The sequence below is a fragment of the Mesoplodon mirus genome (genome assembly GCF_964341445.2).
Source record: "Mesoplodon mirus genome assembly, chromosome: 15".
NCBI classification, from domain to species: domain Eukaryota; kingdom Metazoa; phylum Chordata; class Mammalia; order Artiodactyla; family Ziphiidae; genus Mesoplodon; species Mesoplodon mirus.
In genome coordinates this window covers 46,738,400-46,765,711 of record NC_138991.1, presented here as the reverse complement: position 1 = coordinate 46,765,711, position 27,312 = coordinate 46,738,400, and the positions used below count along the sequence as shown (strand labels likewise).

The following is a 27,312-nucleotide window of genomic DNA, read 5'->3' as shown; positions in this document are numbered from 1 at the left end:
TAAAAAAAAATTTAAAAAAAAAAAAGAACAAATGATTGAGACCAGTGGTTCTCAAACTTGGGCATGCACAGACCCACCAGGGGTTTGGGAGAGGATGTGCTGTCTTAAAATGCCATTTTCCTGGTCTCACCTCAAGAGTTTTTAATTCCGTAGGTCTGGAGTGAGACCTTGCTTTTTTTTTTGAATTTTATTTTATTTATTTTTTTATATAGCAGGTTATTAGTCATCAATTTTATACACATCAACGTATACATACATGTCAATCCCAATCTCCCAATTCATCACACCACCACCCCCACCTCCCGCTGCTTTCTCCCTTGGTGTCCATACGTTTGTTCTCTACATCTGTGACTCTATTTCTGCCCTGCAAACCAGTTGATCTGTACCATTCTTCTAGGTTCCACATATATGCGTTAATATATATTTGTTTTTCTCTTTCTGACTTCATTCTGTATGACAGTCTCTAGATCCATCCATGTCTCTACAAATGACACAATTTCATTCCTTTTTATGGCTGAGTAATATTCCATTGTATATATGTGCCACGTCTTCTTTATCCATTCGTCTGTCGATGGGCATTTAGGTTGCTTCCATGACATGGCTATTGTAAATAGTGCTGCAATGAACATTGGGGTGCATGTGTCTTTTTGAATTATAGTTTTCTCTGGGTATATGCCCAGTAGTGGGATTGCTGGGTCATATGGTAGTTTTATTTTTAGTTTTTTAAGGAACCTCCATACTGTTCTCCATAGTGGCTGTATCAATTTACATTCCCACCAACAGTGCAAGAGGGTTCCCTTTTCTCCACACCCTCTCCAGCATTTGTCGTTTGTAGATTTTCTGATGATGCCATTCTAACTGGTGTGAGGTGATACCTCATTGCAGTTTTGATTTGCATTTCTCTAATAATTAGTGATGTTGAGCAGCTTTTCATGTGCTTCTTGGCCATCTGTATGTCTTCTTTGAAGAAATGTCTGTTTAGGTCTTCTGCCCATTTTTGGATTGGGTGGTTTGTTTTTTTAATATTGAGCTGCATGAGCTGTTTATATATTTTGGAGATCAATCCTTTGTCCGTTGATTTGTTTGCAAATATTTTCTCCCATTCTGAGGGCTGTCTTTTCATTTTGTTTATGGTTTCCTTTGCTGTGCAAAAGCTTTTAAGTTTCATTAGGTCCCATTTGTTTATTTTTGTTTTTATTTCCATTACTCTAGGAGGTGGATCAAAAAAGATCTTGCTTTGATTTATGTCAAAGAGTGTTCTTCCTACGTTTTCCTCTAAGAGTTTTATAGCGACCGGTCTTACATTTAGGTCTCTAATCCATTTTCAGTTTATTTTTGTGTATGGTGTTAGGGAGTGTTCTAATTTCATTCTTTTACATGCAGTTGCCCAGTTTTCCCAACACCACTTACTGAAGAGTCTGTCTTTTCCCATTGTATATCCTTGCCTCTTTTGTCATAGACTAGTTGACCATAGGTGCGTGAGACCCTGCATTTTTAACAAGCCCCTCCCTTCCCAGAATTCCATGGCAGGAGGCCTGTAGACCACACTTTGAGAAAAGACTGCTCTAGAGAAAATTAAACTTCAGTTCTTCAAATGACCATTTCTGAGTTTCACAGCAAACAAGTCTGTCACAAATCCAGAAACGTTATGCAATGAGTAACAACAATTGAGTCTTCCTTCCTTCAGCTATCTCATCTTTATTTTCAAAAGAAACAAAGTGGGGCTTCCCTGGTGGCGCAGTGGTTGAGAGTCCGCCTGCCGATGCAGGGGACACGGGTTCGTGCCCCAGTCTGGGAAGATCCCACATGCCGCGGAGCGGCTGGGCCTGTGAGCCATGGCCGCTGAGCCTGCGCGTCCAGAGCCTGTGCTCCACAACGAGAGAGGCCACAACAGTGAGAGGCCCGCGTATCACAAAAAAAAAAAAGTATTTTCACAACTTTCCCTTATCTATGCTTCAGAACTCCTGTGGACTTCAAGGACCTTTCCAGAAGACCCATGTGGCAGCCAACAATCAGCAGAGCATTCTGAGCTGCTGGAGCCTCAGCTGCCAGATCACAATCATTTTTTACAAAGACTTTTTCTCCACAGTCCAAAAAGGCAGCATTGTTGCCATACAATGTTATACCCAGAATCACTACAAAGTGACATTTTGGATTTCTGGTTCAAATAGTGATTTAAACCAAGTCATTTAACATTCCCTACCAAATTCCCATTGAAACGAACCAGGAAATTTTTAAAGGAAAAAGAAAAAAACTGTTTCAGTTCTGATCATTGAAGGAGGGGGGGAAGGAAGAGCATCAGTGAACCAGAAAATTTGAAGACTTTTTATCAGATACACTGTGCAATGGAAGGCTGCATGATCTTGCCCATGAACCAACACAAGAGAAGGAAAAGCCATTTGGCCAAAAAAATGGTGGGATCCCCTAGAATGACCTCAAAACACTGCTAGGCTCAGAGCAGCACTAGACGCAACAAGTATGGTGGCCCACGCCCCCAACCCACACTTGGGTGATGGCACGTCAAGTAAAACCCAGGCGTTGGCACAGAGAATTCCAATACTGGTCGTCACAGCAGTGCCCCAGTTAACTTGGAGATGCCTACAGGAGTGGCTCACTCATTGGTTTCTGCAGGAAACTGGAACTCTGACCTGACTCAAATACCTCCCAGGTCCAGAGGAGCACAGCCTGGAGATGAGGTCGAGGTCCCAGCTTCTAGAAGAGGCCAACTCTCAACTCTACGAACAAGTTCTGCAAGCAGCAAGCCAATATATGCTATCCCAGCCCTCACTTGGCACACGTGGTGCCAGGCACCGCTGAAGCACCAAACACAGGTAGTCACGCCAGTTAGGGAAGTGGAGCAGCGCCCCAGCTGACTATGAGCTCAAGCAAGCAGCCTCAGAAAGAAGTCTGACAGTTGGCCTAGCAGGGACAGACCTGGCATGAGACCGCCATAGCTTCACCATTACTCCCTCTCAATCAACAGCCTTGCCACTCCTCAAGCAAAGTACCACCACTGGACTATGTAACTTTCACCTTGTCTTCACTGGCCAGAACCCAAGGATCTGGATAGGGCCCTGGGCACCTCTGACAGCACTCTGAAATCTCCTTCTGTAGGTATAAGTATACACAGAGAAAAGTACCAAGGCCTATTAAAATATTCACAAGTTCAAAAGAATAGATTCAGAGCAAATATATCCTCTTTTGAAACAAAATTTTTAAAATAGAAGAGGAAAACTTAGTTTCAAAATCCCAATGTGGTACAGGTGGCCAGTGGGCACAGGAAAAGATGCTAAACATTGCTAACTGTTAGAGAAATGCAAATCAAAACTACAGTGAGGTACCATCACACTGGTCAGAATGGCTATCATTAAAAAGTCTACAAATAACAAATGCTGGAGAGGGTGTGGAGAAAAGGGACCCCTCCTACACTGTTGGTGGGAATGTAAGTTTCCACTATGGAAAACAGTATGGAGGTTCCTTAAAAACTAAAAATAGAGTTATCGTATGATCCAGCAATCCCACTCCTGGGCATATATTCCAGACAAAATTACAATTCAAAAAGAAATATGCATCCCAATATTCACTGCAGCACTATTTACAATAGGCAAGACATGGTAGCAACATAACTGTCCATCAACAGATGAATAGATAAAGAAGATGTGGTATATATAAACGATGGAATATTACTCAGCCATACAAAAGAATGAAATAATGTCACTTGCAGCAACCTGGATGGACCTAGAGATTACCATACTAAGTGAAGAAAGTCAGACAGAGAAGGACAAATATCACATGATATCACCTATATGTGGAATCTAGAATATGATTCAAGTGAATTTATTTACAAAACAGAAACAGATTCACAGACATAGAAAACAAGGGGAAGGGGGAAGAAGGAATAAATTAGTAGGAGTTTGGGATTAACAGGGACAAACTACTATATATAAAATAGATAAACAACAAGGTCCTACTGTATAGCACAGGAAACTATATTCAGTATCTTGTAATAAACCATAATGGAAAAGAATATGAAAAAGAATATATATATGTGTATGTATAACTGAATCACTTTGCTATACATCAGAAATTAACACAACACTGTAAATCAATAATACTTCAACTAAAAATTAATTAATTACTTAATTAATAAGATAAAATAAAATCCCAGTGAGGGTGCTTAGCAGGTATGAGTTAGTAACAGCTCAGTGGTCCAGGAGAACCAACTCTGTGCATCTTGTCCCAGCTCCTTGTTCACTGACCTCACACTGGCAACTTGAAATGAAAAAAAAAATCTAATACAATGCAAACAAATGCAAGTAATACAAATCAGGAGTTTTTTTTGAGAGTCAGTTATATGAGCATAGCACTGAGACAGCCACAAAGAAAACAAAGCCAATATAAAAAGAAAGCAAGAATTAACTTTGGAAAAATCAAAAAGTCCAATGGCAAGATAGTCCTAGTACACTACTATGCTCAGCTGCAAATAAAAACTGCAATGAGGTACAGTTTTATTTGTCAATTATACGTCAGTAAAGCTGGGGGGAAAATAATCTTTCCTGATTATAGGCAATTTTAAATAATTTCAGTGAAGTAAGTCAGACAGAGAAAGACAAATATCAAGATTATTTTCCCCCCAGCTTTACTGAAGTATAATTGACAAATAAAACTGTATATATTTGAAGTATACAGTGTGATGATTTGACTTACACATACATTGTGAAATGACTACCACAATCAGGTTAATGAACACGTCCATTACTTTTGTTATAGTTGTGAGAATGCTTACGATCTACTCTCTTAGCAGATGTCAGGTATGTATTATTAACTATAGTCACCATGCTGTACATTAGATCCCCAAAATTTATTCACCTTATAACTGAAGGCTTGTACCCTTTGACTAGTATCTCCCCATTTCCCTGATTCCCCAGTCCTTGTTAACCACCATTCTACTCTCTGTTTCCATGAGTTTGACTTTTTTTTTTTTTTCAAGATTTCACATATAAGTGAGATCATATAGTACTTGTCTTTCTCTGTCTGGTTTATTTCACTTAGCATAATGTCCTTCATAATGTCATCCATGTGTTGCAAATGGCAGGATTTCCTGATTTCTTTCTTTCTCATGGCTGCATAATATTCCTGTGTGTGTGTGTGTCTGTGTGTGTGTATACAACTTCTTTATCTATTCATCCATCGACACTTGGGTTGTTTCTGTATCTTAGCTACTGTGACTATGCTACAATGACCATGGGAGCGCAGATATCTCTTTGAAATACTGATTTCACTTCCTTCGGATATATACCCAGAAGTGGGATTGCTGGATCATATGGTAGTTCTATTTTTATTTTTTGAGGAACCTCCATACTGTTTTCCTTAATGGCTGTACCAATTTACACCACCAACAATGCAAAAGGGTTCCAATTACCTGTTGGCCATATGGAAAAGTGTTTTCACTGGATAAATGTCTACTTAGGTCCTTTGACCATTTTTTAATCAGGTTATTTGTTTTTTTTGCTATTGCATTATATGAGTTTATTATTGAATTATATATATATATATTTTTGGATATTAACCCGATATATGGTTTCCAAACGTTTTCTGCCATTCCAATAGATGCTTTTTCATTTTGTAGACTGTTTCCTTCGCTGTGCTGAAGTTTTTTAGTTTGATATAGCCCCACTTGTTTATTTTGCTTTTGTTGTCAGTGCTTTGAGTGTCATATATATGAAACTATTGCCAAAACCAATATCAAGGAGTTTTTCCCCTATTTTCTTCTAGGACCTTTATGGTTTCAGGTCTTATATTTAAGTCTTTAATCCATTTCAAGTTAACTTTTGTGAGTGGTATAAGGCAGGAGTCCAGTTTCATTCTTCTGCATATGTATATCGATTTTTTCCAACACCATTTCAAATAGACTATCCTTTCCCTATTGTGTATTCCTGATGCCCTTGTCAAAGATTAATTGACCATATATGTGTGGGTTTATTTCTGGATTCTCTATTCTGTTCCATTGGCCTATGTGTCTGTTTTTATCCCAGTGCCATACTGCTTGGATTATTGTAGCTTCATAATATAGTTTGAAATCAGGAAGTGTGATGCCTTCAGCTTTGTTCTTACTCAGTATTGCTTTAGCTATTTAGGGGTCTTTTGTGGTCCCATATGAATTTGAGGACACTTTTTTCTATTTCTGTGAAAAATGCCAATGGAATTTTGATGTGACTATACTGAATCTATAGATTGAGTAGTATGGACATTTTAACAATACTAATTCTTCCAATCCATGAATATGGGATATCTAGGAAAGATTACTTTTAAGTTACAAATCACGATTGTGGAATGTAATATACAAATTGAGGTAGCTCCTTCACACAAAAATTCCCCCAATGGCCTGTGTTATCCCCATCTTAATTTTAGGGAACCATCAATGTCCCCACCTCCCCCAGTATGCGGTCCAAATGACCTGACTTCCCTCATCACTGTGACTGGTCCAAGGCTCAGCCCTTTCTACGCTGAAGTGTTTTGGAACATTCATCTTTACCAGAGATGTGGAATTTTTACCTAAGGAAAGTTCAGCAATTAGCATTCAGGATACCAGCCAAGGTCCCCATTTAAAAGTCATTTACCTAAGCCAAAGAAACTTGGTTTTACTGAGACTGAACTTATCAAGACAAAGTGATCCAATCATAAAAATAATACTTACTAAACCGGATTGTTTTCAATCAAACATTTTGCTACACAGACCTAACCTTTTTGCACATTGGTTTTTTTTCTGCTTTGTCACAGCTTTCTTTGTGTCCAATGTTCCATGCTTGAAAACACACTTGATGTTTCCTGTCTGTAACTGGAAAAACAATACAAAGCAGGAAGGCACTTCCCACTCGCCATTTTACTCTGGGGGTTGTTTTTTCCTATGCAAGTTGCTGTGCAATTTCACTAGTCATTCAATCAAGCAAGGCTTACATAAGGCAGGATTTTTAATTTATTTATCACTTTCTGGTAAAGCGTAAGATTTTTTCCTCTTAATTCCCAAAGCCTAAAAGCAGCAGTGCTGTGCGGGTCGTGATGTGTTCACCTTTTCCAGAAATGCTCAAGTGAGGAGACAGGATCAAAGGAAAATTTCCAATTGGGCCTGACAATTTCCATCTCTAACCGTGGACTGATTTCTGGAGGAGTTTCTGCCATCACGACACTCGATGCCATATGCCAGTATCATGAACTGCCATTCTGTTTCCCAGGGCACAGACATCTGTTTAAAGCATGTACCATGGGAGCCATGGAAATAAACGCTCAAGTCCACATCTTCAACACACTCTGTGGTCTTCCAAGCACTGAGCATTACTGACCTCATCCCTGCTCAACAGAGCTCCCTGCGGGCAGGGACCAGGTCTATCTTAGCATCACCCCTCTGCCAGTACCTAGCTTAGCCCCTGCCTGCCACACAGTAGGTGCTTAGTAAATATACACTGAATGAACGAACGACAAAGAAAATGGCTGTCACTATGACAGAGAAAGGTTTGAAAAAAAGAATTTTCTAGATTTCAAAAGAGATAGCAAGGAAAAAACTCAGTAACACTAAGGCAGAAAAGCAGCCATATAATATAAATACAGATTTGCCTTCCACTGTAAAATCCACAATGACTACAATTAAAACGTGATATTGTCTTCCAAAATTCATCTTTCTTTCATGAAAAAAAACACAAAAAGTAAACCATCTCTATGACCAGGGGTCAGTAAACTATGGCCTGCTGGTCAAATCCAGTTCACTGCCTATTTTTGTTTAGCCAGCAAGCTAAGAGAGTTTTATTTTTAAATGGCTGAAAGAAATCAAAATAGATAAATAATATTTTGTCACATATAAAAATTATATGAAATTCAGGTTTCAGTGTGCACAAGTCAAGTTTTCTTAGGGCCCGGCCAGGCTGATTTGTTGATGTATTATCTATGGCTGTTTTCACTACAGCAGAGAAGTTGAATTGTCACAACAGAGACGGTGTGGTCTGCAGAGCTCAAAATACCAGCTGCTCGTTTACAGGAAGTTTGCTGACCCGGGGGTCTGTAGCAGTGATGCTCACAGCATGTGGTGCAAACCACGCCAGCAGGCTTTTGAGAATCACTTTGAGAACTGGTGTGTGAGGCTGGTCTGGAGGTGTATTTTCTCCGCCTCGTGTTTGAGAAGCAGCTGCTAAAATGAATGGGGGTGGCTGGCTCGGACAGTATCGTTCAAACGTGGAGGCAGAGCCCAGCGCTGGTGACGCTGGTGACAGAGAAAAGTCAGAAGTTATGTTTCTGTTCCGCCTACCCGCTTCCACCCACCCAGGTCCCCCCCAAACACATATTATAACGATTGTTTTCTTCCTGATTCCTACTTATAAACATATTTCAGGACAAGATGTAAATAAATACAATTATCTGTGTCAGGCATCACACACTTTTTCTGGAAAGACTAAATAATAAATATTTTAGGCTTGCAGGCCATATGGTCTCTGCTGCAATTACTCAGCTCTGCCATGTAGCACAAAAGCAGCCAGGGACAACATAAAAATGAATGAACCTGGGTGGCTTCCAATAAACTTTATTTATGGACACTGAAATTCGAATTCACATGATTTTCATATGTCAGGAAATATTATTCTTCTTTTGATTTCTTTTCAACCATTTAAAAATGCAAAAACCATTCTGAGCCTACTGCAGCTGGATTTGGTCCACAGGCTACAGTTTGCTGACCTCTGATCCATGTACAAGTGAAATACGGTTTCCCATGAAACTCCAATCCTTTTTAATCACTTACAAATTCTTCTGACTTTGAAGGGGGATTTCTGCACTTTCCCAACATACATTTCAGACACTGGCTTTTCAGGACTCCATCAGATTATTCCTCTTCAATCCCTTCAGCCACTCTGGGGGCTCATCTTTCTCCCCCCTCAGTACACTCTCTACCCAGGGATGCAAATTAGTGGTCCAGGAGCCAGTACTATCATCCAATATCGAGGGCTTCCAATGCCTCCAAGATCCAGTGCTGCTGTTTTTTAATTTACAAATTCACACAAGAGATCATAGTTCTGTTGGTTTTTCACTTATACATTCGCTTTGATATACCAATTAAAATGAAAAAAAAAAAAGAAATGGGACTTGGAGAGAATTTTTAATAAACTGATTTTAAATTCTGGTTATCTGCAAATACCTAAATGCATCTTTGATGAGTAAGATAAACTCTGATCAATCTTCTGAGGATTCTCAATATCGTACATGGGGCAACAACACAGCATGGCACTGCATGCACCGGAATTTGCATTCTCAGAGAAATTACAGCGGCCAGACCCACGGCTAAGTGGTTTATTTCATTCTGCTGGGAAGGAGATTTTGTGCAACATTGTCATCTCCTGTTTCAAGTGTTTACAAAATCCCCTTGAGCCTTTGCTCGGAGTTTGGATTCACTCATCTGATTTCACAGTGAGCCAGGGGACTACTGAGTGAGTTTTTCCTGTTTTATCTCATTAGATTAGCTGTCTTCTTAAGTTTCTGGGAAGGAATTGCAAATCTACTTAATTGGATTTTAAAAATAAAGGACCCTCTGACACTCTGTAAATGAATCGATTTGCTACACATTCCACAAAGTAATGTAAAAAGCCTTAAAAGAGCATTTACAGAATTCTAAAGGGATAGTATGGGAAAAAAAAAAATCTCCATACTTAACACTGAAAAGAAAATAGGACATTTATCAGAGGGAAAATGATCAAGTAGAAAGTATTTTGGTAATAGTATGGGCGACATATGTCTCATAGTTCTATACCTTATTTCCCCAAATGATAGAATTTTACCCATATATTTTACAGCTACTCTAAGTAATATTTATTTTTTACTTTAAATAACAATAACAAACCCTATCAATCTTAACTGAATCTCCGTAATATTATTTGAATTCCAATCAATGACTAAGATGAATTGTTATATTTTAAAATAAATTGAATTGAGTTTATCGTTTTCCTACACCCATAAGCTTATCCCACAGCTTTTTGTTTGGTCAGTTGGCTTTCTTCCCCTCCGGCACATGGAATGGAATCTATTCGCTATCCCTGCTGTAACCATGTGCTAAGTCTAAAAGCTCCACTGAGGACTCCTGCTTATGGCAAAGTCAGAAAGAAAGTTCACGGCCACCAGCACATTGTGCGACTCCCCTCAGCGGTCACAGGTCCCAGTCCCTCCCTCCCAGGCCTGCTCAAGTCATTTACAGTACTTGCTTGCGCCTGCAGGCAGCTAAGTTTGACATCTCAAAGCTTTCTCAAACAGGCAAAAATAGTGAGAAATAATTCGCAAAGCACTGCAATGGGGACAGTGCATGTGGAGCTGAGACCTCCAGGGGGTGGGGGGGGTGGAGTACCGGGGTCGGGGGGGTGTCCTGTTCACCACCAGGTGAGGCAAAAGGCCAGCAGGAGCTGAGAAGCCACGCAAAAAAGCTAAATTGAGAGTGCCAAAGGCAAAGCCACACAAAGTCAAGGGCTCAGCTCTGACTCAGGGCTGGGGCCACTGGCGGGGAGGCACTCCGCATCTGAAGACAGGTTGTGCAGGCTTCCTTCCAAAGGCTTCTTCCTACGTCAGCACATTTGGACTTTGAAAAGCACGTTCCCGTAGAAAGCAGGTTATAAATGATCATTACGTTCTCAGTCCCGCTTAGAGGGACTCACTTCGCTTACAGCTAAACTAAATGACAGCCCTCGTGGGTAGCCATCAGCTGAACCCAGGGAACAGTAGTAAAAAACTAGGAGATAACAGTGGTTCTCAACCATGGCTACACATTACAATCCTGGGTGCTTTCAAAATAATGCAGGTGATTCCGTCTATACGAAATGACCAGAAAAAGCAAATCTATGGAGGCAGAAAGAAGACTAGCAGTCAGCCAAGAGTAAGGGTGGGAACAGGGATTAGCCATAAAGGGGTAGGAGAGGGATCTTATTGGGTGATGCCACTGTTCTAAAATCAGACTGTGGTGATGGTTACCCGACTGTAAATTGGCTAAAAAAAATCATTAAACTGTACACTTAAAATGGGTGAATTTTATGATATATAAAGTTGTTAACAACTCAATGAAGTTGTTAAAAAAAGAATAACAGCTGGACCCCAACCCAGAACGGCTGAATCAGAACTTTTGGGGGTGGGACCTGGCTTTTTTTTTTTTTTAAAGCTCCCCAGGCCACTCCAAAGTGCAGCCAGGGCTGAGAACCCCTGCATTAGAGGGTCAGAGTACCAGTAGCTGTGGGTGGCAGAGGAAGTACCAGGACACGGTAGAGAGAGGGTCCAGCAGTAAATGGTACGCAGTAGAGAGAGCTTGCAGTGTCACTGGATAACGGGCCAGAGCAGCGCTCCTTCTAGGTCAAGACCACCCAGGATGTGGTCTGATAGGCATGACTCACAACTGACTTTACTCTCTTGCCTTCCTGGGCAGAGTAAGCTGAGGGATAAGAAACTAATGGATAGCAGATTCTAAGTTTCATTTTAGGCAAAGGATAAGGAGACAGAACATGATAGGAGCTGAGAGTCAGGGCTCTGGACTCAGACAGACCTGACTTTGAATCCCAGTGCTGTCGCCTGGCAAGCTGCAAACGGGAGGCTCCACTTCCTCCACTGTAAAATGGGAATAATCCTGACTGTAAAATGGGAATAATAATAACAATAATACCACCACTTTAGTGGTTACACAGTAATGCCATTTATCCCATTTAACTTATTTCTCTCATAAACCTGGTCCCTGGCACCTAGTGAGGGTTCATGGAGTGTTAGCCCTTCTGAGAATTACAGCAAATAACAACCACCTGCAGATAAATCCAGAGTAGTAAGTCTTATCTAAGAAAAATGCTTCTGCAGTCATCAAGCTATTGTAGCTTCTCCTGGAAGAAGTCATGGCTGAGCCCAGACCACACAAAGACAAAAAGCTATGTCACACTTATACAGCCGGAGCAGGGCAGGCTTGTCATTTAAAACAAAGGGTTGGTTGTGATAATGCTGTGTGGGCTGGAAGCCACCAAAGAGAAGCACAGGCACACAGTACACAGAAACTTAGAGACCAAATATGTGGTGAGTTAGCAAAATCCTTCACCAGAGGATCAACGTCTTAAGCTGCTGAGCCTCACGACGGACGGTAATGAGGCTGTAAAAATGCCAGCACTGGCAGCTCTCAGGTGCATGTTCACAGAGGGGCCAAAGAACTCTCTAGAGAGAAACCACCTGAGAACGGACTTGTAACAAGATAGTTTAGGTCTTCATTCATTCAGCCCGTGCTCATGGAGCACTCTCTAAACTCTCTAAACGTCAAGAACTGGGGAGGAAAAAATAGGAGAGAAATGAACCACAGTCTTCACCCTTGGGGAGCTGATGGGAAAGACAGAAACGTGAACACGTTTGTTCAGAGTTGTGGGAGCACAGAGAGAAGAGTAATGGATTGCGTGGCGGGGAGAGGCTTCACAGGGAAGCCGTCCAAGCAGATCTCAGATAAGACAGAGCGTCCAGTGAGCGTGGGCGAAAGCGGTCTGGAGTCGGTCTGCACTAGGGCACAGAGCATGGGGTGAGGGGACCTGGCTGAAACAAAGGCTTTGCCTGCTAAGGAAGTAGGGGGCAATGGGAAGCCGCTGACGGTTTCTCCGCAATGGAGTGGCATGGCGAAACCCAGATGTGAATTTTAGAACGACAACTCTGATAGCGGGGTGTAGAATGGAGGTAGGAAGAACACCTGGAGGGCCTCTGCAGTTATCCAGGAGACGGACAAGAACACAGATTCCCAGCCCTCACAGTCCTATCCTGGCCAAAGACATGCTGCTATTTTAACAGAAATAGTAGGGCAGAATCACTGACTATCAACTAACGACATGAAAAACACTTTTTAAAGTTCAAGAAAAATGTATAAAATATGGAGCTCTCTCTGGTCAAGAAATAAATCAAACACGGAAACTAAAATTCATGGATCATCACCAACTTAAATCACCAGATTTCCAAAACTAAATTAAATTAAAAATTAAGTAAGACTTTGTATTTATTTCTTCTTTTTTTTAAAAAAAAATGAAAGCACTTTCACATATAATATTTCATTTTCTTATATTACATGTACCTTATGGGGCAATTTTTATTATCCCTATTTCTTGGATGTGGAAACTGAGGCAAACACCCATTAAATAAATTACATAATGAAACAAAAGTCTTTGGACCCTCAGAAGAGAGCAGTTTCAGGATCATTAACCAAAGTTGAGTCTCTCTGAATTAATTTTCATACTAGATGCTGGTCCTAGCTGCACCACAAACTAACCAAATGATCTAAGAACACACTCTTGACCTTCCTGTATCTCACTTTATTTATATTTGCATCAACAATCTCCCACAATTTTTAAAAGACCACAATAAAACAGCAAATGAGATAATATTTTGAAACCTTCAAAACTGTGCTTTGCAAATAGAGGACTGCATCTCTATAAACAACAATTTTTTTTAAAGGCATATAATACTGAGAATTTGGATAAGTGTGGACCCTCTAGGTTTCTACAAGGAACACGCATCACAGATGTAGCCCAGAAAGTTCCATGATTAGCGTGGTGCACAAAATGAAGGGAAAAAACATTCACCTGGAAAATTGGGGTGAAGCTGCTTTTGAGGGATGACAGATAGATTCTGGGTGGAGAACACCATCCATCTTCACTTGCCCTTTTCTGAAGGTCAAAGGCAAGAGTGTTCCAACACTACAGCTTGATGGATGAAAGGATGCTGTGGATGACTCGAAATAAAAAATGCAGTTTTTCAAATGAGGCTTTTACTCAAAAGGCTTTTACTGAAATGAAATGTTAACTGAGTGGAGCTTTCAGCCCATCACTGAGTTCAACTGCAGATTGCTGTCATGCATACTTTGCCACTAACCTTTCCATGTGGTTAGTCATTGAACAAATATTTGTTGGGTTCCCTTCCATGAGCCATTATGAGTAAGAGATACGGCCCCTGCCCTGACAAGCTCGAGGACTATCGAGGAAAATAAACGATTACCTCCAGTGCAGTGAATGCTCTGACGGGGGAGCACAGGGCACTCTGAAAGGGGTGGTTGTCTGTCATCGTCACCACAGTTAACATTTATTGAGCTTGTACCATGTGCTTAACACTGTTCTAGGTGCTTTTAAGAATTAATTCCTTAAAGGGACTTCCCTGGTGGTCCAGTGGTTAGGACTTTGAGCTTCCACTGCAGGGGGAACGGGTTCAATCCCTGGTCAGGGAACTAAGATGCCTCATGCCGCACAGCACAGCAAAAAAAAAAAAAAAATGAATGAATTAATTCCTTAAAAGTACAACAATAACTCTGTGGGGTAAGGAGTATCATCTCCATGTTACAGATGAGGAAACTGAGGAACAGAGAAGTGATTTGCCCAAGGTTTCATAGCTAGGCTCTGAATCTGGGCAATTTCATTCCAGAGATCCTGTTCTTAACGTCTTGTTTCCAGGTGCTTTACATGTATTAACTCATTTAATCCTCAAGATAATGATGAGATCAATACTATGATTATATACATCTTACAGATGGGAAACCTAGGAACAGAGAAGTTAATTAGCTTGCCAACGGTTACAGAGCAATGGGAGGGCATCTAATGCAGACTGAAGATACCAGTAAAGTTTTCTGAAACTAGCAATGGCTTTTGAGGCCTAATAGATGAATTGGAGTTCGAAGCACCGGTGTTAGATAGAGAAGAGGACATTAAGGCAGTGAGGTTAAGGGAGAGGGGATGAGAGGAATGGACACAAGGTGATAGAGCTGGGCGAGAGCCCACCTTAGCTCAGGTGCAAGGGTCTGCTGAAGTCCGAGGGCAAAGCAGGAGAACCAGAGGAACCTTCCGGTACTCTGGGCTTCACACAGAGTGGGAGGTGGTGGCAGTCCACCTCTGAGGGAGGCAGCGGGAGAGCTGGCACATCCCCCTGAAGCCACCCAAGGCACAGGTATGCAGAGCCTGCTCAAGGGCAGGGGAAAGCAGAGAAACCTGCAGGACTTTGGGCCATAACATGAGTATCAGGCAGTGGTCCTCAACCACAGGGAGGGGCAGGAGAGCTGAGAAAAGCTCTCTTGATGTAGGCACACAAGTCCTACTAAACTTGGGGATAAGCAAGAAAATTGAGCTAAACAAGCTCTGCCAGAGGGAAAATTTTCATCCCACCTTCAAATAAGTTGAAGTCAGTGGTGAACTGAGTGTATCAAAAGCAACAACAAAGCCTGGAGTCACACAGCAACAGACTAGACTGACTTGAGTCCTCATACGAATGGCCTGACAGAAGAGGCACACACTCTCAGTTTCCACACATATCTGGCATTCAATCAAAACTTACCACAGGAAAGAAACAAAGTATGCATTATCAAGATGGAATACAGTCAACAGAACTAGATCCAAAGATAGCCAAGATGTTGGAATTATCTTGCAGGGACTTTAGAACAACTATGATAAATACATTAAAGGAGCTAGTGGAAAAGATAGACAGAATGCATGAGTAGATGAGGGATTTCAGCAGAGATCTGGAAATTGAAACAAATTATCCAAGCTAAGATACAAAGTATCTGAGATCTTTCACATATGTAATTAGAGTGCTTGAGGGAAAAAAGAAAGAACATAGGACAGAAGAAATACTGAACAAACAATGGCTGAGAAGTTTCCGAATTTACTGAACAATATCAAACCACTGATCCAAGCTCAGAGAACTCTAAGCAGGATAAACACAAAGAAAAACACACCTAAAAAGATCAAGGTTGCCAATGTTCATTGCAGCACTATTTACAATAGCCAGGTCATGGAAGCAACCTAAATGCCCATCGACAGACAAACGGATAAAGAAGATATGGTACATACATACAATGGAATATTACTCAGCCATAAAAAGGAACGAAAGTGGGTCATTTGTAGAGACACAGATGGACCCAGAGACTGTCATACAGAGTGAAGTCAGAAAGAGAAAAACAAATATCGTATATTAACGCATATATGTGGAATCTAGAAAATGGTACAGATGAACCAGTTTGCAAGGCAGAAATAGAGACAGAGATGTAGAGAACAAACGTATGGATACCAAGGGAGAAGGGGGGTGGTGGAATGAATTGGGAGATTGGGATTGACATATATAAAATAATATGTATAAAATAGATAACTAATGAAAACCTGCTGTATAGCACAGGGAACTCCACTTTGCTCACTGTACAGCAGAAACTAATGCAACATTGTAAAACAACTATACCCCAATAAAAAGTTAAAATAAAGAGAGAGAGAGAGAGAGAGAGAGAGAGAGAGAGAGAGAGAGAAGGGACAAGAGTGAGAGGCTTTCAAATCTAAAAAAAAAAAGCACAGCACTTCACATACAGGAAAGCAACAATAAGAATGACGGCTGACTTGTCACAGGAAACACTAGAACCAGATGACAATGGAATAACATCTTTAAAGTGGTAAGAGAGAAAACAGTTAACCAATGATTCTACATCAAATGAAAATATTCATTAAAGATGAAGGCAAAATAGACATTTTTAGAGATACAAAGGTTAGAAAGATTTCATCTTCTGAAGACCTCACTACAGTATTGCAGTGGGGAGGACAGGGGGAGATGGAGAGAACTTAGGCACAAAACATCTCTGCTGATCCAGTTTGGGGTGGGGAAAGCTCTGAGCTCTTCCTTCCCATGCCAACTCCGATTAGTCATGGCTGTCCGAAGCCGCAGTCAGAGAGGCACTGTGAGGCTGCACCCAAACTCCCTGGGAAAGAGAACCAGACAGACTGATAATGATAGAGTGGCAGAGAGGTTCTAACTATGGAGATTTTTGCCCCAGGCTAAATGTCAAACTTAATGTCACAGCCTAGTTTCACCGTGCAGGCAGATTAGGCACAGGGAAATGTTAGAGACTTCATCTACTTTCTAGTAAAGTATTAGGATAGTTTAACATAAAGAAGACTGCCAGTTTTCAGCTTTCAGATTTTAACTTCTTATGTCTCTGAGGTCTTGGGAGATAAAGTAAAAGTTTTGGCTACAAGTGTGCTAGGCAATTTAGAGTTAATGATTTCTCAACCTTGGCACCACTGACATTTTGGTCTGGATAACTCCTTCTTGCTGGGGGTGCTGTCCTGGGCATTGTGGAAAGTTAACAGTGGCCCTGGCTCCTACAGCCTAGAAGCCAGTGGCATTGTGTTCCCCTTATCCCAGTGGTGACAACCAAGTAACCATTTGATATACTGCCATCTGTCGGGGTGGCGGGGGGCAAAACTGCCCCCAGTTAAGAACCATTTGGTTAACGGAAAGAATCTTCATGGTTGTCAGAAAGGCACAAAGGTGGCAGTCTTTCTGTGTGAAGATCAATATAATTTATTCATATTAATGGGATGGAAGTTTGAAGGAAGAGGAAGGATGCTCGTCCAATTCTGTAACAACCTAGTAAATAACTCTTTTTTGTTTCACTAGTGCTCTTCCTGTTGATGTACATTTGGGGGAGTCCTGTGTCCTGGAAAATGAAAGAACATAGAAACTTGCTTTACTTCTTTTCTAAAGACTGTTTCTTTAGTCCCTTGAGGCTTTTTATGAATCGGTGACAGTAGTATATTTTTTAACTTCCAAGAACTCTGTATCTTTCTGTTAGTAGTCTTTTTTTTTTCTTTTTCTTTTTTTTTTTTTTTAGTGGATACTATATCTTTTCTGAGGATTTTTTTCTTACATACTATTGTCCTGCCTTGGACAACAAATGAACAAATAAAACTGCACTTGCTTTAGTCACCTGTAGAGCTACTTACTACTCGATAAGTCACCTGGGGCTTTTTCTGAATGGCTTTCAGTGCCTTCCTTTTTAATTTCCAAAAAAAAAAAAAAAAAACTCTTCTAACATTTCAGTGGATTTTAATGGGAGAGAAGAAATAAATAACGTGTTCAGCCAATCGTCTTAAACTAAACTGTCTCCCGTAATGTCTTAAGTTCCTCTCCTCAGCAGAGAATTTCCCTCCCATGGATAATTTCAGGAACCTACTAGTGGAGACGATCGTTCAATCCATTGTGCTGACACACGTTATAATGACAGTTGTGTCCCTAAGAGTTGATAGGAAGCAGTCGGAATGGAGAATTTTAAACGAGCATAGGAATTTCTACGGCATTACTGGGCAAGTGTGACATTTCATCATATCTGGTATCATTCAAACAGGAAGCTGGTCTTTTCTTATCACCACAAATGCTCTTATTAGTGAGACCATCTCATACATGCATATCTCCTCTGCTACCTACAATTCTGAAAGTAGAACAGAAAAAAGCACATAAAATTTTGAGTCCAGAAGGTACACCCCGCCTGGCCCTTGCGCGTGGATGAGGTGGTTTAGGGTGACAGCCTGGACCACGTTTGCTGGGGCTCAAAGCCCTCTCCACCCTGGGCTTCCCTGGCGGCGCAATGGTTGGGAATCCGCCTGCCAATGCAGGGGACACGCGTTCGAGCCCTGGTCCAGGAGGATCCCACGTGCCGCGGAGCAACTAAGCCCGTGTGTCACAACTACTGAGCCTGTGCTCTAGAGCCCACGTGCCACAACTACTGAAGACCGTGCACCTAGAGCCCGTGCTCCACAACAAGAGAAGCCACCGCAATGAGAAGCCCGTGCACCGCAGCGAAGAGTAGCCCCCGCTCGCCGCAACCAGAGAAAGCCCGCGCACAGCAACAAAGACCCAACGCAGCCAAAATTAAAACTAAATTAAAAAATAAATAAATAAAATTTATTTTTTAAAAAGCCCTCTCCACCATCTAAAAGTTGTGTAACTATGAGGTTACTTCACATCTCTGGGCCTCTATTTCCTCATCTGTAAAAATGGAGATACTGAGTTTCTAACTTGGATACTTGAAAGGATTGAAAGAGATAATATATGCAAGGCGCTCATTCCTAGAAAGCCCCCCAAATGGTTTCTGTTGTTGTTTTGTCATAGGTAGTTAAGAGTATATATAGACTCTGGAGACAGACTTACTAGCTCTGTGACCTCAGACCTCAGACAAGTTATTGAATCTCTCTGTGCCTCTGTTTTCTCACCTGTTAAAGGGAATAATACAGTACTAATCGTGCTGGGTATTCAATGAGCCGGTATATAACTAGCACTTGAAACAGTGCCCGGCATATAGTAAGCATCCAGATAAATGTAAGCTGCCATTATTACAATGATTTTTCTTTGGAAGGATCTTTCTGGCAACCATGTGGAACACGCCTGAGGGGGAAGACATACTGGAGGGTGAGGAGAACATTAAGAGACCCAAATACATGAGATCCAAGTGAGGAAAGATGGGGGTCTGGCCACCAAGTGAGAAAGCAGTGGGCAAGCAGAGGAGGGGATGGGGAGCTTTTACAGAGGTACAGTGACCAGGACCTGGTGATATGGTGTGGATAGGAAGCGAGAAGGAATGATCGCCAGGTTTCTATCTTGAGTGACTGGCTGGATAATAAAGCTCTTCACCTAGAAAAGAGATTTGGGAGGATCTGAAGGTCAGGTCAACGGGGGCAGCTCCAGAAATGCTGAGTTTAATGGATCTGTTGAATGTTCAGGTGGAACTGTCCTCTGTGTTTTTTGATGTATGGTTCTGAAGCACAGAAGAGGGGTCTGGATGGGAAATTCAGAGCATCCTGTAAAGAGGAGCAGCAAACATGGATTTGGGGGAGTTCACCTGGAATGCAGATCCTGCAGAGAAGATGGAGGCTGAGGACAGAAGACTTGTGAACACCATGGAAGAGGAGCCAAAGCAGGGAACAGAAGAGGAGTCCCCTGGGAGGGCAGAGAAGAAGCTGGCAGTGGAGCAAGGTCGAGTGACTGGTTAAAAATGCAAACAGTGGCAGAGAGGACAGGGAAGTGTGAGGAGAACGGTTACTGGAAGCCAAGAGGCAGGGGGGAGGTGGGAGAGGCAGAGGCAAAGCTTCCTCAGAAAAACCTGAGCACAGTTAGCAGCTGAGAAGAAAGAGCCAGTGGAGAGAGTGAGGCTGGAAATGCAGAGCAGACAGAGGAAGACCAGTGGGAAGGAAAGCCGCCTTGAAGGATACAGAGGGGAAGCAAGGATGAGCACGAAGATGATGTGCTGGAGCATCAGGGACCGAGAACTGGGGGCGGCATCCAGTTTCCTCTGGAAATCAGGAGGCATGTCATCTGAGGAGAGTGGGTGTGTCTGGAGCAGGGCGGAGTAGGTTTGAGAAAAGTAAAAGTCTGGCGAAGGCACTTTGGAAAATGGGATGGGAAACTCAGCCAAGGGTTGGAATGCAGGATTAAAAGCCCAGCTGAGCTTGGAGGCCATAAACTTTTGGCAGCCCTAAGTTGCATAATTGGATGATCTTTCTAGGTCACACCCTGCATCCCAGGTATCAGAGTGAAGATGCCAAGAAGATAAAGGAGTCAGGCTCATATTCTGCAGAATAGGTGAAAAGAAAAGGCCAGCTGGACAGAGTTCTGAAAGTGATGTCATAAAGAGGCTTTATGGACTTAGGTGGAGGAGGAAGGGGACTTTATCCAGGGCAGGAGGAACTGGATGGGAGAGAAATCTGAGAGTAAGAGACTGCAGTCAGGTGGTGGACAGAGAATTAGGGCTAAGACTTTTGAAGTGGTTCCTTTTTATTTTTAATCTTTATTTTATATTGGACTATAGTTGACTTACAATGTTGTGTCAGTTTCAGGTGTACAGCAGTGATTCAGTTATACATATATGTATATCTATTCTTTTTCAAATTCTTTCCCCATTTGGTTATTACAGAATATTGAGCAGAGTTCCCTGTGCTATACAGTAGGTCCTTGTTGCTTATCTATTTTAAATATAGTACCGTGTATATGTCAATCCCAGACTCCCAGTTTATCCCTCCTCCCCGACACTGAAGTGGGTCTTAAAACCCAATGGCAAATTTCTTTCTGGAAAAGAAAGCCACTTTGCCTTTCCACCAGCAATGCATGACACGGGCTTCCTCACCTCTACCAAGGCAGGAACACAGCATTAGTTTCAACTTTGCCAGTTTGGTAAATAAAAAATGGAGTCTCGAAGCTTTGTGCTTCTTTGATTCCTTGTAATTTTAAAAAGAGTCACATATTTACTGGTCGTATTTCACCTGTGACTTTCTGTTCATGGTATTTGCTTATGACAGAAGAGTTCTTTAAAGTGATTGATAAGAAAGCTTTATACATTAAGGATATTAACCCTCTGTTGTGGCTGCTCTCAATTTTCTCCAGTTAGTCATCTGTCATAATTTTAATTATGATCTATGACAGACAAAATTTTAGTTATTATGTGGTTAAACCTATAGGTTATCTTTTATTGTTCATTCTCTGCATTTGTAAGCCAGAGCATGAAGTAATTTCCATATTTCCTTGTATTTATCTTATGGCTTTTTTACATGAAACTCTTAACCTGTTTGTAATTTATCTTGGCATATAGTGGTGAGGTGAAATCTCACCTATTTTTCCTAATACTAACCTATTGTCTCATACTGTTTCCTTACTGTCCTTATCACCTGCCAACTTCCTAAACATACCAGGGCTTGTTCTTGGGTGGACAACACAGCAGGGAGGCTGATTCGGCAAAGGTCAGAGAAAGAGAACTAGTGAACAGCATAGACGGGATCTCAGCTCCTCAGACTGGAGTCCAGCCTACCTCTTACTATACCCCAACTGCCCTAAAGCAATGTAGCTTCCTTAAGCCCTCATCTAAAAGTTTTGAAAACATAACTAAATTAACAAACTGCCCAACAAGCTGATTTATATTAAGGGAAAGTAATTTGATGTGCTCACTACATCTCATCATTAAGAGAACCAGATTTCTGTTTTTTGTGGGGAAGGCTCTCAGAGAGACCTTGAGTGTATATTTTGGAGACTAGCAGAACAACACACACAGACAGACATGTGAGGGACCCATCTGTACATTAAGACCAGTTCACAGCCCAGGAACTGCAGCCCAGCATCTCTCCGATAACCAGTAGGCTTCTTGAGCCGCAGACCATATAGATAGGTTTTCTTTAATCCATGGGCTTGAGGATGTCTGTGAAGTCCATGAAGTTATATGCAAGTGTTTGTGGAGATATTTTCTGGGGAGAAGACTGTTAGAATCTCCATCAAAATCTACGGGTAGCAAGGTTTCTATTCCTAAAGACTGCTCTCATATTCAGAGACTACAATTAAGTCCATCGCCCTGTGACCTGCTGACCACTTGACAAGTCACATAGGCTCCATTTAAACTCCTCTCACCATTTCTCAACTTTTTCTTCCAAGTCCTTCCTCAGCCTAAGTGTATGGCAATTGTTTCCTCCATACAGTTGGACCACTACAAGTCAGCATTCTGCCTTTAAGATCACCTGCCAATCTTATGACTAAGACACAGAATAAAGGCTCATCAGACATACTAAAAGGTATGCGGCTCAAAAAAGAGAGGGCAAATGCTGGCTGATTTCCACTGGGTACCATTCAGATGAAAACATTTGCATTTTAGCAGGATTTAAGCACTCCTTATCATGTTTCTCGAATGCCCAATAGGGATGCAATCACATGCCCTTTATACAATATTGCTATAAACAATTATAAGGCTAAACATTATTTTGGAGAGTCTAACCAATTAAATAAGAAAAAGAAATCATTGAAATAAATAATAGCAAAAGAGTAGAAACATAACACAGATAATATTGTATACACAGAAAAGTCAAAGAAGTAACAAAATTATCAATTGTAGCTAAAGAAGTTGTAAAGTAAACAAGTATATACAAACATCAACATCGTCCATGTTTACCAATTACACTAATTAGGCACTATGCTCAACAAGAACAACAGCAGCAAAATATTTAGGAAACACATAAAAGCTTTGTGTCTATAAAGAGATGTGCCACACTCATGCTGTAAAGATACCAGTTCTCCCCAGGATCTAGTTCACAGGTTTACTAGACCATAGTTCCTGGGTTTTAGTTATTTAGTTATTTGTGTATCAGGACCTAGCCCATAGCAGGCATCCAATAAATATTACCTGGATAAGTGAGCTCCAAATTAATCGAAATCCTAAATGAATATTTCTAGGAACTAGAAAAGAAGTGACACCAAAATTCATTTTTTGACAGAAACAGGAAAGAATACCTGAAAAAGAAGAGCTGAAGGGAACCAGCTCTACCAGATTGAAAACACATTACAGATCAACAGCTAGTAAAACAGTGTGGTACTGGTGTGCACATACATACACACACACTAAAGCCATAAATCAATGGAATAGAAAGCCCAGCTAAAAAAGTAGATATATGAATTATATGTTTAAAAAAAGAGAAGCATTATAAAACAATGGAAAAGTGAAGAATCACGGTGTTACCTATTTCTGTAAATAACACCTAATCATATACCTTTTTTCTTCACCACAAACATCATGGTGTTAAGTATGTTTTCAAGTCAACCTCCCATGCCCTTGTCTTAGTTCTGGCTGCCATCACCTCTCTCAGCCTGCGGCCATAGTTTCCTAGCTAGTCTCCTTTCACCTTCTCCTCTTTTCCTTCTTCTGCAATCCTAACTCCACCTGCTGCCAGAGTTGTCTTCCTAAAGCACCCACTTAATTTTTTCAACATTCTGCATGTAAGGGCTCCCCAGTTCCACTGCAGTGGTCCTCAAACCATGATCCCCCCAAAACTGGAACAGAAGCCTTTCTAATGTTGGTCTTCCACAGAGGAGAACAAAAGCCAACCAATACTGCCCGACTCCAAAAAGTTGGTGTTCATGGTCATGGGTGATCATGTATTTTAGTCCTGCCACCTTGGGATTGTTTGGGGATTATTATTAATCCTAGCATGTCCAAAAATGCAAAAGCAGTAAGATTACTGAAAAGGTTATAAGAGGGGATGAACAAGTATAATGAAAATTAAAGAAACTAAAAGTTACACTGTTAAATATGATGACTCAATAGACTTTCAATGTACAGCAAAATTGTCTATTTGGGGGAAGATGGCCATCTTTGCTACACGAGGCAAAGAAAATTGAATATACTGGTTTTAAGGCTTCTTAAAGCTTTGAGGAACCAACTTGCTCCTCCAACTGGATGGAAATGCATCCAGGGTTTGTGAATTTAAATACCACAGTCACTCCGGACTTGAGAACATGTGGATCTACACACAACTTTTCACTACCTAATAACCTTTCAATATCTAATTTGAAAATAAGAGCTGGATAGAGTTTTTCCACTGTTAAGAGTCAGATATAGTTGTCTTTTTCCAATTTATAGACAAAAAATATTAAGTTAAAGGATAAATTTTCAGAGTTTTAGGTTTCCCCTAAGAATTTTTCTTCCCTCTTGGAATTCTTAATCACCTGTCATCCCTTCCTGCCTGTTATCGAGATTGCTAAAGTGTCACATGTCAGAGGTGCCTTCACTGAGCCCAAAGCATATCTCAGAGCCCCCATGCCTGAGTCCATGCTCCATCTATCCTAGCACTCACTGTAGCTAGTGAAGTAGAAATACTCTGGTGTATCTCCCCAAGGTACAGCTGGGCATGGGTTTAAGTGGCCACTCCAGCCCATGCATCTGAAAGTATCCAATGACCACGTGAAATCCAAGCTGGTAGATGTGTAAATGTTCACGCTGATAGGTGACAGGTAGCTGGTAGCTGCATACAAGAATTTCTGTCAGTTCTGAACATTTATATATTTAAATATTTGTATTCATTTGAGCACCTGTTTACTTAGTCTACAATTTATCATTTAAACTCTTTAGGAGGCATAAACTTGGCTAACCCACGTGGAAGAACACCGAGAAACCATAGAAGAAATGCTAATGAAACATTAAAGGGGAGATCAAATTGACTGCTAGACCAAAAGGTATCTCTGATAAGACACCTAAAAAAGAACCAAGGGAAAGGAGAAGAAGAGAAACATCTTAGAACTAATTAAAAGGAAGTGGCCTAAGCAATTAATCAATAAGCCGTAATTAATGTGAAATATTAGGACATAGGAAACAAGTCTTACAACCTGGAGGGCTGAGGTGAACTGAATACTGTTTTCACATCATTTGCTACAAATAGGCTTTACCTATTCAAAAGCAGTTTCTTATATAAATCACAGGGTTAGATTTTCAACAAGTCATAGACATGCTCTCTCAAGATTCCATCACTGCTTTCATTAAGTAATATATCTGAGAATAAGAATATCAACTTGTTTATATTAAAATATATGAATAAATCAAGATATGGCATTAACATTTCATTATTAACACCTGAAATGTTAGAATAGGTACCTTTGGCTATATTCAAATTATCTGTTTGTATGTCCATCTTCCCACTCAAGTTCCTAGGAACCGGTTATGCTTTTAACCCCAGACCCTAGCATTTGACAGGTTCTCAATAGACATCAGTTGAGCTGAACTGGTAACTGAACGATGAAATTGACAACTGAACATTAATTCCATGGCAATTAAATAAACAAATGACATACAGAAAACTTGAACATATAAGGAAATATGAATATAGGGACAATGGTCATTTCAACCTTAGTGGAAAAAATTAAGTAAGTAGCAAATTTTAAAAAGACAATGTCTAGTGCTACTAGGGTGACGATGAGACATGGCATTCATCATGTCACACACAGTGACATGTGTTGCCATGCAACATTACTTGCTGTGCTGCAAGTGAAATGATAGCGCTATCTTGTTAGAAGGCAATTTGGCAATACGCTATGTAAATATTAATTTCCTACAAATGTAGTGATTCTAAACTCCAGAGAATTCATCATTAAAAAATAATTTAGAGGGGAACAGCTATGATCATTAAAATGGTGACTGGCCATGTCAAAAGAAAGGGGAGGCCTAGATGTCCCTCAGAAGGGATAACGACCAGCTTAAGACAGCAAAGCCAGTTGAAAGACAACTGTGAGTCCAAGGGAAAAAAAATGAAAGTTTGAACTAAAGTAATTGGAAGAATGGCCATCGAGAGGCAGAGACCAAGTCAAAAGACACTCAGGAGGCAGAACTGCCAGATCGTGGTGAGAGCCTGGATAATAAAGAACGTGGAAGAGAGATGGGGGGACTGACAGGTGACTAAGTAGGTATGGTGGCATTCCATGCACTAGAGCCAGTGTCAGGGAACTCTTCTGTAAAAGGAACAGACAGTAAATAGCAAAGGCTCTGCGACCCACACAGTCACTGTTAAAACTACTTAGCTCTGCTGCATCAGCCCATGGCTACATTCCAATAAACCTTTTTTTACAAAGCAGGAGGTAGACAGGATTTGGCCTGCAGGCCAAAGTTTGCCAACACATAGACTACGGGATCCAGGGAAAGGAGGCCAATTTCAGGATGAAGTTCGTGAGTTCAGTGTTAGCAGGACATTTAAGTGGAGACGTTCAATCTACAGATGAAGAGATGCCAGGGCCAGAGGAATAAAACTGAGTCATCAGCCAGGTGGTGGCAGTTATGGGGCTGAGATCACCCAGGGGGAATGGCCTCAGAAGAGAGGACATGAAGGACACTTCCTTGTCCCAATACAAGGGCAGATGGGCAATGTCTTTGGGTTGCTACAGCCCTGGAACGGTAGAGGCATTATGGCCTAATCTCCATTAACTCCCTTAACTTAAAAAGAGGCTCCTATTTTAACTTGGGGCTTTCATCCCCTTTCCCAAGATTAATAAGTTTAAAGTTTCAAATTCATAGATGAAAAAGAAAACTTCCCACTGGCTGTAAAGTAAGGCAATTCTAAAATAAAATGTCTATCAACTTTTGAATGTTTCATTTTTATTAGGAATTTTACACTCAAAACATATATAACATGTGCATTAAGTATGATGAATGACGACAGAACAAATATTTGGTCTCCAACTTAAGAAGTGAAGAAGTTCATTACCAAAACACCACTGTCCAACTTTCATACCGTAAGAATTAGTCTCTAAACTAGAGATCAAAGTAGGCAGCCCAAGACCAGATAAAGCTTGAAGATACATTTTCTTTGGCCTACGCAGTGTTTTTTTTGTTTTTGTTTTTTTTTTTAGTTGCCAACATTAAACATCAAGAAATCAGCATGCTGGAATACCATTAGAAATAAGGAGATGTGACTATACTACACACATTTCACCATGGCAACAACTAGCTGGAGCTGAGAGCAACTCTCCCCTTTAAATGAACATGTACTCACTAATTCACTGCAGTCCTCATCATCCCCTATTGCCTTAAACCTATCTCCTACTTCACTTATTACTTTTAATTGCCCTGGCACTTGAATTTGCGACCCCTGCTTACAAATTATAATTGTGGTTTCCAACTTTTTGCAATATGGGAGACATATGTAAAGCAAAAGTTCAGACTCTCTCACCAGGAACATTACAGGTCCATAATCCCTTATC

The 27,312-nt window shown here is 40.9% G+C and overlaps 1 protein-coding gene across 7 annotated transcripts in view; it reads right to left on the bottom strand.

The window, feature by feature from the left end:
* The window catches only part of ARHGAP17 (Rho GTPase activating protein 17), a 90,047-nt gene that overhangs the window by 55,760 nt on the left and 6,975 nt on the right, over positions 1 to 27,312 (bottom strand). The gene's annotated exons all lie outside the window — the stretch shown is intronic.